This window comes from Hibiscus syriacus, unplaced genomic scaffold (genome assembly GCF_006381635.1).
Source record: "Hibiscus syriacus cultivar Baekdansim isolate YM2019G1 unplaced genomic scaffold, ASM638163v2 tig00111506_pilon, whole genome shotgun sequence".
Taxonomy (NCBI): domain Eukaryota; kingdom Viridiplantae; phylum Streptophyta; class Magnoliopsida; order Malvales; family Malvaceae; genus Hibiscus; species Hibiscus syriacus.
The window spans coordinates 988,496-1,000,216 of record NW_024063109.1 but is presented as its reverse complement, the minus strand read 5'-3'; positions in this window follow the sequence as shown (position 1 = coordinate 1,000,216).

Genomic DNA, 11,721 nt, shown 5'->3' with positions numbered 1-11,721 from the left:
ATAAGCAAGTAAAGAATCGATCAACCAAGTCGAACAACAATCTATTTAACTACTTAGACCATTCAATAGATTCAAAAATAACTTTTTTTTCTTCTTAAAACAGTAATATTATTAATATTATAAAAGAAGTCAAACAATGGCACGATAAAATCAAAATGACGGTACATTAGAAAACTACAATATCGAATTCAAACTCCTTAAACAATCAAACACCTCTCGTAATAAAAACAACACTTAGAAAAATCAAATCACCTCTAGTGGGACTCCACGTCAATGGTGTTGAAAATTTAATTTTTTACTCAATATTTATAGAAAAGATATATATTCGACTCTTTCTATAATGTTGTTGGTCAAATCTCTCTTTTTTAAAAAGGTTAAAATTAAATTAAACTAAAATTGAAAAAATAACAAAAGGCGTAAATATTGAAAACTAATTTATCTTTATACTTTTTTTTAATTTAACAAGAGAATTTAGTAACCTTTTTGGTAATAAAATAAAAAAAATTAGCACCAAAACTTTACTTACGTTGTATGATATAATAAAATAACACATTAGGCATATAAATTTTACTTTATACAGTCGATTGAGTCTTAACTTATCTAACATTATTGTTGTTGTAACAATTTCAAATCTAGGGATTAAAATGTATTTAAATAAATTTATTTTCAATATAATACTTAAGAGTTTAGGGTATTATACATAATTTAGACAGGGTATCAACAAAGACCTGATATATGATTTTTTACTTTTTTAATTTTAATAGTATATGATGATTACAATGTAATATTTATTTAGAATCTTTCTTAATTATTGAAAAAACACACACCCTATAGATACAACAACTTAAATTCAGAATCTCTAGGGAGAATAATACTCTCCTAAACCACCGTGGTCCTTTGATGGGTTTGATAGATAATTTTTAGGGTAAACTACACAGGAGACCACCAAACTATGCTCAGTAATCAATCTTGCCACCGAACTATTTTTTTGTCTCAATTCGACCACCAAACTTTTTAATTGCTTCAATCAGACCAATCTCCGTTAAAAAAAAATGGAGAGTCCTACGTGGCTGCTGAGTAAGCTGGTTGTTTCCAGGTTTGACATGCAGAACTCCACATCATCGACATGCAGGACGCCACATCATCAACATGCAGGACGCCACCTTAATTAAAACATAAGAAAAAAGAACCCCATTTAAAAGGCACCCAAAGTTTAAAATTCAAATGTTTTATCATTCTAAAAACCCTAACATAGTTGCTGGCAATTGAAGAAAGAAAGAGTGAAGGAAGAAGAAGAGAAGAATGCTTCAAAACATGGATGAAGAAAATGAGAATTGGATGTGCTTATGTGGAGTTCGTTCGACGCTAACAATCAGATGGACCGACGAAAATCCTGGTAGGAGATTTTGGGGTTGTGGAAATTATAAAAAAGGGACTCGGTTTGCAAGTTTTTTTGCTAGTATGATACACCAGTAAGTTATCGGTCAAAAGCTATTATTGTTGGTCTTCTAAGAAAGATTGGATCTATGGAGGAAGAACAAAGGAAACGAAAATCTGCTTCGATTTTGACTTCTGCTCTTGTTTTCTTTGTGGGAGTGATAGTGGGAATTATAATCTCTTAAGTCTTGTTTTTTTGTCTTCTTTTTTGGTGTAATTTCTGGTAATATTATGTTGTGTTGTTAACTAAATTGTATGGGTTAATAGATGTGTGTTAGAATTGAAGATGCAAGACTTGTGTTAGAATTGAAGATACAAAGTATGTAACCTGTGATTTTCAGTGTAATGCTTTAAGTATTAATGAAATGTTAAATTTGTGAGATAGATTTGTCTTAAGGAAATGTTTCAAATATAAGGATATAAAACATACAAAAAATTTCATTGAATTAATTTTTAAGCCAATATATGGCATACATCGAATGTTTGACCAATACATATAAGCAAATACACAAAAGATTTAGAGAATAATTGTTTGGACATACATAAGCTACTGTCAATTGTCACCACAAAACCTAACAATATCAGCTGATTAAAGCACTATAATGTGTATGGTCAATTGCACTACTCAAAATATCAAACAAAAGGTCTAGTTTTGTGGAGATAGCTGGCTGCCAGAAGTATCACTTTTATGCCTCTTTTGAGATGACTGGCTGAAATTAGTTTACTGCCTAATGTGGACAGTAGGGGTAGGCATCCATCTAACAGTATAGCCTTGTGAAGGTGATTGTACCCTTGGACTAGTTCTTTGATTTTGCATTGTAGCTTGGTTTGGTGTTGGAGCTTGTTGATGGGGAGACGATTGAGTGACACAACTATCTTGACTCAATGGTACAGTGGGAGTGGGCATGCATCTAACAGTATGGACCCCTGCAGGTTGTTGTGACCTTGAACTACTTGTTTGATTTTGCATGACAGCTTCATTTGATCTTCTAAACTGTAATAAAAAAACAAATACAATCAATAAACTCCAATCAATCTAAAACAAATACAAGCTAAAACAAAGTCAATCTATAACATACTGGCATTTTTGATCTTCTTGCAGCAGATGTTTGTTGGAGGGGCCTTGTATTGCGACTAACCTGACCCTTGTATGTTCTGACATTATGTCCAGAACCCCCACACTTTCTACAAAATATTTTAACTCCCCTCTTTGCCACCCTATGAGTATAAGGGGGTGCTTCATCAACCTCCCTTCTTCTGTTCTTGTGTGGTCTTCCCGGTGGCCTTCTCAAGGTAGGTGGTAAGATAGGCTCCATTGTTTCAATAGGAGTCCACTGATTAGGACCTCTTACCGGGTTGATAAAATTTGAGTATATGTCCATTTGGATTTTCACTAAGTAGCATTGGTCCATAAAGTTTTCTGGGTTTTCATGATTCATGATAATGACATAAATTGCATGTATACAAGAAATACCCAGATTAAAAAACAATTAGTTATTATAAAAATAAAGAAAAGAAAAAATTAACATTATATTAATAAAACATTAAGTTACCTGTTAGTTCCCATTTTCTACATGAACAAGTTCTAGTTTCAATGTTGACACAATGCTGATTTGAAGGACCACATGAAACTTGGTATGTTAATCCACCAGCATGAATGGGCCAACAACTGTATGCATGAACAATATGCAATAACATTTTGCAGTAACAATATGTAATAACCGTATGCTTGAAGAATATGTATTACCAAGTTAACCAAAAGCATTACCAATATGCAATCAAAACAAATGGCAAAAATATAAAAAAGTTATACCTATTTGATCCTTTTTTTTTGCAATATGCAATATAAAAAAGTTATACATAAGCATTAACAAACTTATTAGCTTGATCCTTTTTTTTTTGCAATTCTTTGCATCAACATTGTTCTAATGGACTCCAACAATGTAATAATTGGTTTGCTCTAGCTTCAAGTATCAACTAATCACAAAATGGAAAAAAAAACATCTTAGATTACATAACAACAATTTTTTATAACTTGTATGATTTGGTTTGTCATATTCACCTTATTGAAACACTTGCAAAAATTGTTTAACAGCATGTCTGACTTGGCTCTGGAGGAGAAGTGTAACACCCCCAACCCGTATCCGACCCGGATACGAGTCCGAGGTGTCACATGACTTTTCAAACTTTGACTCTTGACCAAAATTCAAAGAAAATTTAAAACTGTCCCGAATGACCTATCCAGAATGACCACTATGTTGTCACCACAGCTCATATAAATGTCCCGAATGACCTATCCAGAGGTCACAAAGACCCCGGTAACTATCCAGAGGTCATAAAGATCCTCGGTAACTGTCCAGAGGTCATAAAGATCCTCGGTAACTGTCCATAAGGACCACATATCATTCCTTAAGAATCGTATACATATGCCAAAGATCAAGTATGTGTCTCCAAAAGACCTCACACATGTTCCAAGAATACATATATGTCCCGAAGGACCACATAGACCCTCGACTCTTGGCATGCCAACTATACCTCTAGCTCTCAAGACATATAACATGGGCATTAATTTTCATAACGGTTCAATTTACTTATTCATATCCTTTCTCTTATGAACAAATATCTTTCCTTTTCAGTCACGTACCAAATGTACGTGTAATCATTGATCTTATAATCACATGTTCATTCTCTTCGGTCACATACCATATGTATGTGTAGACATATATCTAATATCATATAACACGCATCACAAATGCATGTATTCACATAAATCATTTCTTATAGCTTTATTCATATCACATATTCATATAAGCTCATATCTTATTTCACATATACTTTCCATATAACTTATATATATCATAATCACACAAATCATAACATTGATCACCAATCAAATAACATTTTAGGAGTTACTTCTTACCATAGTAACTCCATCACCTCATCGCAAGCCAAATGTTTATTTAATAATATAAGTACAAATAAAATTGCACTTAACATCTAGACATAGGTATATACTCATGTACACATAAACATCATAACAAATACATACTTCTATGAATTCATGTTTTTCACTATTGGAAATAGACTTATCACAAGTCTTATTTTCCCTTGAACCTCATATACTAGAGAATGTGCAGTCACCTTAGCTTTGCTTTGATTTGATTATAATCATTCAATTGATCCGGAACGGGATCACGTTCTATATCTACATCATCATACATAGATCTATATTAGTATTATAACTAATATACTCTAATGGTTCACTCTTTAGACTAAGATAAAAGGCAATTTCATCTTTTAATGAAGGTATGCATCGATGCACTACTGATGCATCGGTGCATAAAATGTATTTGATGTTGTATTATTACTGGGATACATCGATGCATGCCTTATGCATCGATGCACTAATTGCATTCGATGTTTCCTTATTAATGGGATGCATCGATGCATTACTTATGCATCGATGCACGAATTGCATTCGATGTATTTATTTTAAAAGAGTGCATCGATGCACTACCAATGCATCGATACACCTTCAAATAATTTATGGGTTTTAACATCAACGCATCGGTGCACAATGAATGTGCATCGATGCACATTGCCCAGAACTGACATTTTAGCACGAAAATCATCAACTCTTCCCTTAATTCTTCTATTTTAAGCCCCTCTTATGACATTAAACTCAACTACCATTACTTGAACCAACTTATATCCATGTAAATCATCTTTAACCTCAAAATCCTATCTTCCTTATGAGATTCAAGAATCATACCAAATTTTCTATATGTTCTAAATTCAATTCTATCACTCCAAATCTCTTAATTTAACCATTGACAAGTCAAATTTAACTTCCAATTTAAGAAATGAACTTTATTCCAAGATTTCATTTGTAAACTCTAAATCTTTAATCTCTCCTAACTCCACCAACCTTTGCTTTTAAGACGATTTAAGCTTTCCTTAAGCTTAGTTATCATCTAATAATCAAAACCCAACCTTAAAATCAACAATTCAATTATAAACAAAGAAACTTACCTTTGAGTTGGAGCTTCCCGCACAAAGAAGAAAGGAGGATAAGAGAATTCTGGAAACATTGTTTCCCTCATTTCCCACGTGTAAAATATATATATACCCACTATCATATTTATTTAATTCCTTAAATGATCAAATGACCATTTTACCATTTATTTCCTTTAATAATTACTAAATAACCTTCATCATATATATCCCATAATCATTGAACTATTTATTTCTTCTACTATAGTCATCAAATTCTGAAATTTTACAATTTGGTCACTAACCCATAATTTGGGATGTTACAAGAAGTGTGACTTTGACCACTGTTTAAGATCCTTCTCTGACAACCACTTGTGTGTTGTCCCTGATAAAAGCTGTATGAAATAATTTATTTTTAATATACTCTTCATCAACATGAACACATGTAAAATAACAAGTTTACCAAAAATATATATACCTTCATTCCTTCCATCACACATTCAAACTCCCTAAGATATGTTGCCTTAGCAGCCATCCACAGTTGGTCCTTTAATGCTTTCCCCTTGTGATGACCATTGCTCTTAAAATTTGAATATAAGTGTCTCACACATGTTCTATGTTCTGTATTAGGGAACAATTCTGCCACAACTTCTATCAACCCCTACATACAACAAAATAAAAGATTAGAAATCAATAGAAATCAATATTAGATTGATTTAAATTAAACAAAATTTTAAAAGTATGAGAATAAATACCTTATGTCTATCAGTCATGAATGTCAATATGTGAGAATTATTCAACTCCAAATCATTACCCAATAATTTTAAAAACCAGAACCAGGATGATTGATTCCCACTCTCTACAACTGCAAAGGCTAATGGATAAATAGAGTCATCTGCATCAATTCCAACAGCGGCTAGCAGATGACCCCAAAAAAATCCCTTTAGGTGACACCCATCCAAACATATAATCGACCTACACCCTGATTTGAACCCATCATTTATTGCTTGCATACAAATATAAACCCTCCTGAAAACTCTCTCATCCAAATGACAAACAATGGTTGTGCCTGGATTTGTGTACCTAAGCTCACTTAGGTAATCATACAATTTGGTGTATTGTTCTGTGTGGTTACCATGCAGCTTTTCAAGAGCTATGCATTTAGCTCTAGAACACTTAGATGCAGAAACCATGATGCTATAATCATTACGCACATCTTGCTTAAGGGATTTAACAAAATAATTGGGATCAATATGGAATGATTGAAAATACTGTTTTGCTATCCAATTAGCAATTATATTAGGATTATCAAACCCCTTAAGACATGTATGTTCAGCATTCAGTGACTTAATTTGCCAAGTACCATCACTAGGAACTTTAGGGGGTAAGTGGAGAGGCCCATAAAACCCAAGGACAACCTGCCTTACATCTTACTTGGATTCTTCTGTTGTCATTTCTTCTAAACTTCACATTATACATATTTTTAATTGCATACATTCTGATTGCCGCCCTTAATATTGTCTTTTTAGCAAAGATCAGTCTAACCTTTAATTTAGGGTTTGCAATATATGTGGCAATATTAAATTCAGGGTGTTTAGGATTCCTATGTGAACCATCACCATCTGAATCATATGCACTGTATAATGAGTCAAAATTTTCATATTCAGAGTCATTAACAACCCTCATTTCATCACTTTTCACCCCAGTATTCAAATCACTTAATTCAACTTCTGAATTTTCAAAGTCATTATCACTAGCAGAAAAGTCAGATTCATCACTACTTATCTGTGGGGCTTCATACTCAGAATCTATCCTCACCTCAGCAGGTTCTGGTTCATCAATTTCAGGTTCATTAATTTCTGGCTCAGCTGGTTCTGGTTCATTAATTTCAGGTTCATTAATTTATGGCTCAGCTGGTTCACTAATTTCGGGTTCAGTAATTTCTGGTTGAACTGGTTATGCTTCATCAATTTCAGGTTCATTATGTTCAGACCAATTTTGATTATGTTCATTAAGTCTTTCAATGCCTTCCAAATATATGTGAATGTTATGGTCGCTAGGTAAAACCCTAAGCATTTCAAGGATATCGCTATCAGTTAAGAGTGGTTTGACCTCTAGTGGAATGTTTGACACTTGCCAAAATATCTTAAGTGAATAACTAATTCCTAATTTGGTTATCATTTCAATAATTACAAAGATGGACATCTCATCAGCATCACAATTGTTAAAGTAGTCCACTAGTATGCCAGTGTATTCCAACCTTGTTCTCTTAACAAAAAATCCACCATGATGTACTACAGTTGTAAATTTTCGAGAATTCAAATATGTTAATGAAAAAATTTCATTATTATTCAAATAATTAAAGAATATTTAACTACAACTGAATATACTAACAATATATCAAAAGAGACAAAAAAAATAACTTTTCAAATAATAGATTCTAGCACATAACATGTGGGGATCACATTCAAAATACTATACTAATAGCAACACATAACATGTGGGGACCATAAAAATTGCAAAGTTACTTGTTTGTACATGTGCACTGCATATATTCATGCAAAAGTCAACTTACTAAAATTCACTAAACACATATATTCATGCAGAACATATACATGCAGAACATATACATGCAGTACTCACATTCATTGATTTCATGCAAAACATATATATGCATGCAAACAAATAATTCTATCACTACATATAAACTCATTTATTCTATAAAACAGTAAGCATATATAGCAGTAAACCCATGTATACTAACAGCAAACCAATTCGTGTAATTAGTAAGCAGTAAGCATAAGAAAAAGTCATATAATCTCATATATACTATTCTCATCCGTGTAATCAGTAAGCATGAAAACCATTAATACTAACAGTAAACCCACTAAACTCATATAATCTCAGTAAGCAAAAATATTAACATATATACTAACCATTTATACTAACATTAAGCAGTACACCCAAATAAACTCCCTAACATATATAGCATTTTAATATAAGAAAGTTTTCAAATTTAACATAATAAAATAAGATTTTTCAAATTTATTTTGAGGAGCTTCAAAAATATTTTTTAAACGGAAGAATACCCATTTTTTTAGCGCTTACCATATCTCGCGTTTAAGTCTTCTTCTAAACAATGATATCTATTACCCATTGTTAAACGGGGAGGTTGAAGGCGAATGGGTTTTCTGCGATGAAGGCTAATAGATTTTTTACGATGAAGGCTAATGGGTTTTCAGACGAAATCTTTCGAAATCTCTCTAAAGTGCGAAGGATTTTTAGACAATGAGGTTGAAGGCGAATGAGTTTTCTGTGATGAAGGCGAATGGGTTTTCAGACGAAATCTCTCTAAAGTGCGAAGGATTATCAGACGAGGAGGTTGAAGGCGAATGGTTTTTCAGACGAAATCTCTCTAAAGTGCGAAGGATTTTCAGACGAGGAGGTTGAAGGCGAATGGGTTTTTTGCGATGAAGGCGAATGTGTTTTCACTCTTTCAACGAGTGTAATGCAAAAGTGCGAAGGCGAATGGGTTTAGTTTGAAAAAAACCCATTGGTTTTCCACGTGTGTACTCAGCTGGCATTAATTATAATTAAAAAAATATCGTTGTTAGTTTATAACAGCCACGTCGAACTCTCCGTTTTTTTAACGGAGAGTGGTCTGATTGAAGCAATTAAAAAGTTTGGTGGTCGAATTGAGATAAAAAATAGTTTGGTGGCAAGATTGATTAATGAGCATAGTTTGGTGGTCTCCCGTGTAGTTTACCCTAATTTTTATAATAAACTAAAAGGTATGTATTTTCATATTAGATTACAAAATATGAAGTTTCCATTTTGATGAAATAAACATTAATGGAAAAGAAAAGACAAAAGAAGGAAAAAAAATAAAAATAAGAAAGGAACAAAATCTGAGAACAAAGGTGTGGCAATTGTAATTGCTTTGGTTTTGTTTGTTTGGTTATTTCCTTACAACACAACGCATAGTAAGGCGAGAATCTCGCGGGAGCCAAACCCATCATTCTTCCATCTTCATCTTCTTCACGGAAACAACAAAAGGCATGTAATAATAATAACAATAAATAAATGATACTTAGTATTTTTTACACGTGTCAAAACCTTGTGTCCACATGAGCTATTCATAGGGAAGTGGATACGGTCCCAATAAGAAGGGAGAGAGAAATTATATTGCAATCCATTGCTTTATGATTGACGTCTCACTGACAGCGTTGTCATCGTAGCAGCGGTAAAGAAACAGAAGCAGCGAAAGCTCTGTGGTGTAGTCTAATACGGTTTTATCTTCTTCTTCTTCTTTTCTCTTTTTGCATGGACAGGTGAATGACTGAATGAATATATAATTTATATATTTATTTCAAATTAGAAGTTTATTACTTTTCTCTTCCACAGCAGCTTACACTTGTTCCAAATTTGACCGAGGTATGGATAGTTATGATGTGTGGTGGGCTAATTTAAAATTAACTATACAATTGCTAATAAATTAATAATTTCGGTTACAACTGATAATGTTACATTATGATGAATTTTACTCTAAAAAGTTACACAATTGAAAATGACCGAACAATAAGTTTTTAGATTGTAACGGAAATAGTTATACAATTTACATTAATTGATATAAAAATGTAATATTTTCTATTGAAACCTAAAATATTATATAAATTGTTCTAAAAATTATGCCTTTTGTAAATTTTTTAGTTACAACCACTTACTATTTTTTTTAACTTTAGTGCGTCTTTAAAACATACACTGCATATTTCCCCCAACTATTATTGCGTATAGTGGTGGCCATTCCAATGCCCTAAACAAGAACTATATTCGAAAGGGTGATATACACTGAGATTTAAATGGTTCAAAAAAGAGAATAAGACTGACTCAGCTGCCCACCTAAAAGTAAAAGCCATGGGGTAGGGAAGAGGGAGAGGCCGTACTCATGGGGGGGGGGGGGTTGTTTTGCTTTTGTGGTAAAGATGAGTAAAATTCATTAATTTCATTAATAAAAATCACAACTGCACTGCACTGACCACCATTGTCAATATGCACAAATATACAGAAATGTCAATTTAATTATTTTATCATCATTACACTATCATTCCTTCATCCATTCAAGTTGGTTTGATGTGGTGGAGTGCCACTGCCAGCCATCCGATTTCATGGAGCACCTTCTTTTCCTCCCTAATACAACCAAAGCAGACGCACCAAAACCTCTGTCGTTTCCTTCAGCCATCTACTACAGGCTAAAGTGATGGCGACCATACCTTCTCAGCCCGGCACACACGACGGGCTATCACTACCATCTGCTACTTTCACATTGCCCTAACGTATATATACAAGGAAGAGCAAAGAATATGAATATTTTTTAAACTAAATAATTAATTCAAATGCCTTTTTCATATCATAAATATTGATAATTGATTTTTTGCATATAAAATTACAATGTTCTGAAATAATTAAAACATGTTTGAACTTTGAACCAACAATCAGTTGGTCAGATCCCTTAAACAATATTAGGAGTTGAAATCATGAGGTTTGCAAATAAAATAAACTTAGTTAGAAGAATCTACTCCATATTAGGCCTTTGCAGTACCTGATAAAAAAACTTGTTTGACAATATAATTCCATGCCAACACTGAAATAATATTCCAAACGAAATAGTACTAAAAACATTACAGAATTAGGCAGTGAAGGGAAAAAGGCAAACATAATAAAAGAGTAGCTGAAATTAGTTGGTTTATTTTCCAAGTCCAACTTGCATTAATGACGCTCGACCATCATGCCATAAATTAACCACACCAAACTTTCACTATCACTAGTGATTGATAAAAACCAGTAACCAACTCCCTTTTTCTTTACATTATATACACATTGCATTGATTGTACGATAATCTAACATAACCTAAAACTTTCATGTCATCTCCCTTTTTATTTTATACGTGCGGCTTTGAATATTTATTGAGAATTTTAATTTATAGAGGGATGAATTTGATGATGGGATAAAGACTTGGGGGTATGTTTTGAGAATATGAAATGATAAGGGAAGGGGATGTTAAGATGTCAGAAAGGTTTTTCTTTTGGCTAATCTTGTTTTTTTTTTATTAAAAGGCTCAAATGAATCATTTATTCATAATTAGTAGCTTTTAATGCAAGGTGATGGCAAGACGTGATAAATGCTGAAACATTTTATCTTCTGGTGGTTCTTACATAGGAAACTACCACAACAACTAAACCCTCTCATTCACTCTCCCCACCACTCGGACACCAGAAGTGCTCCACTCTATC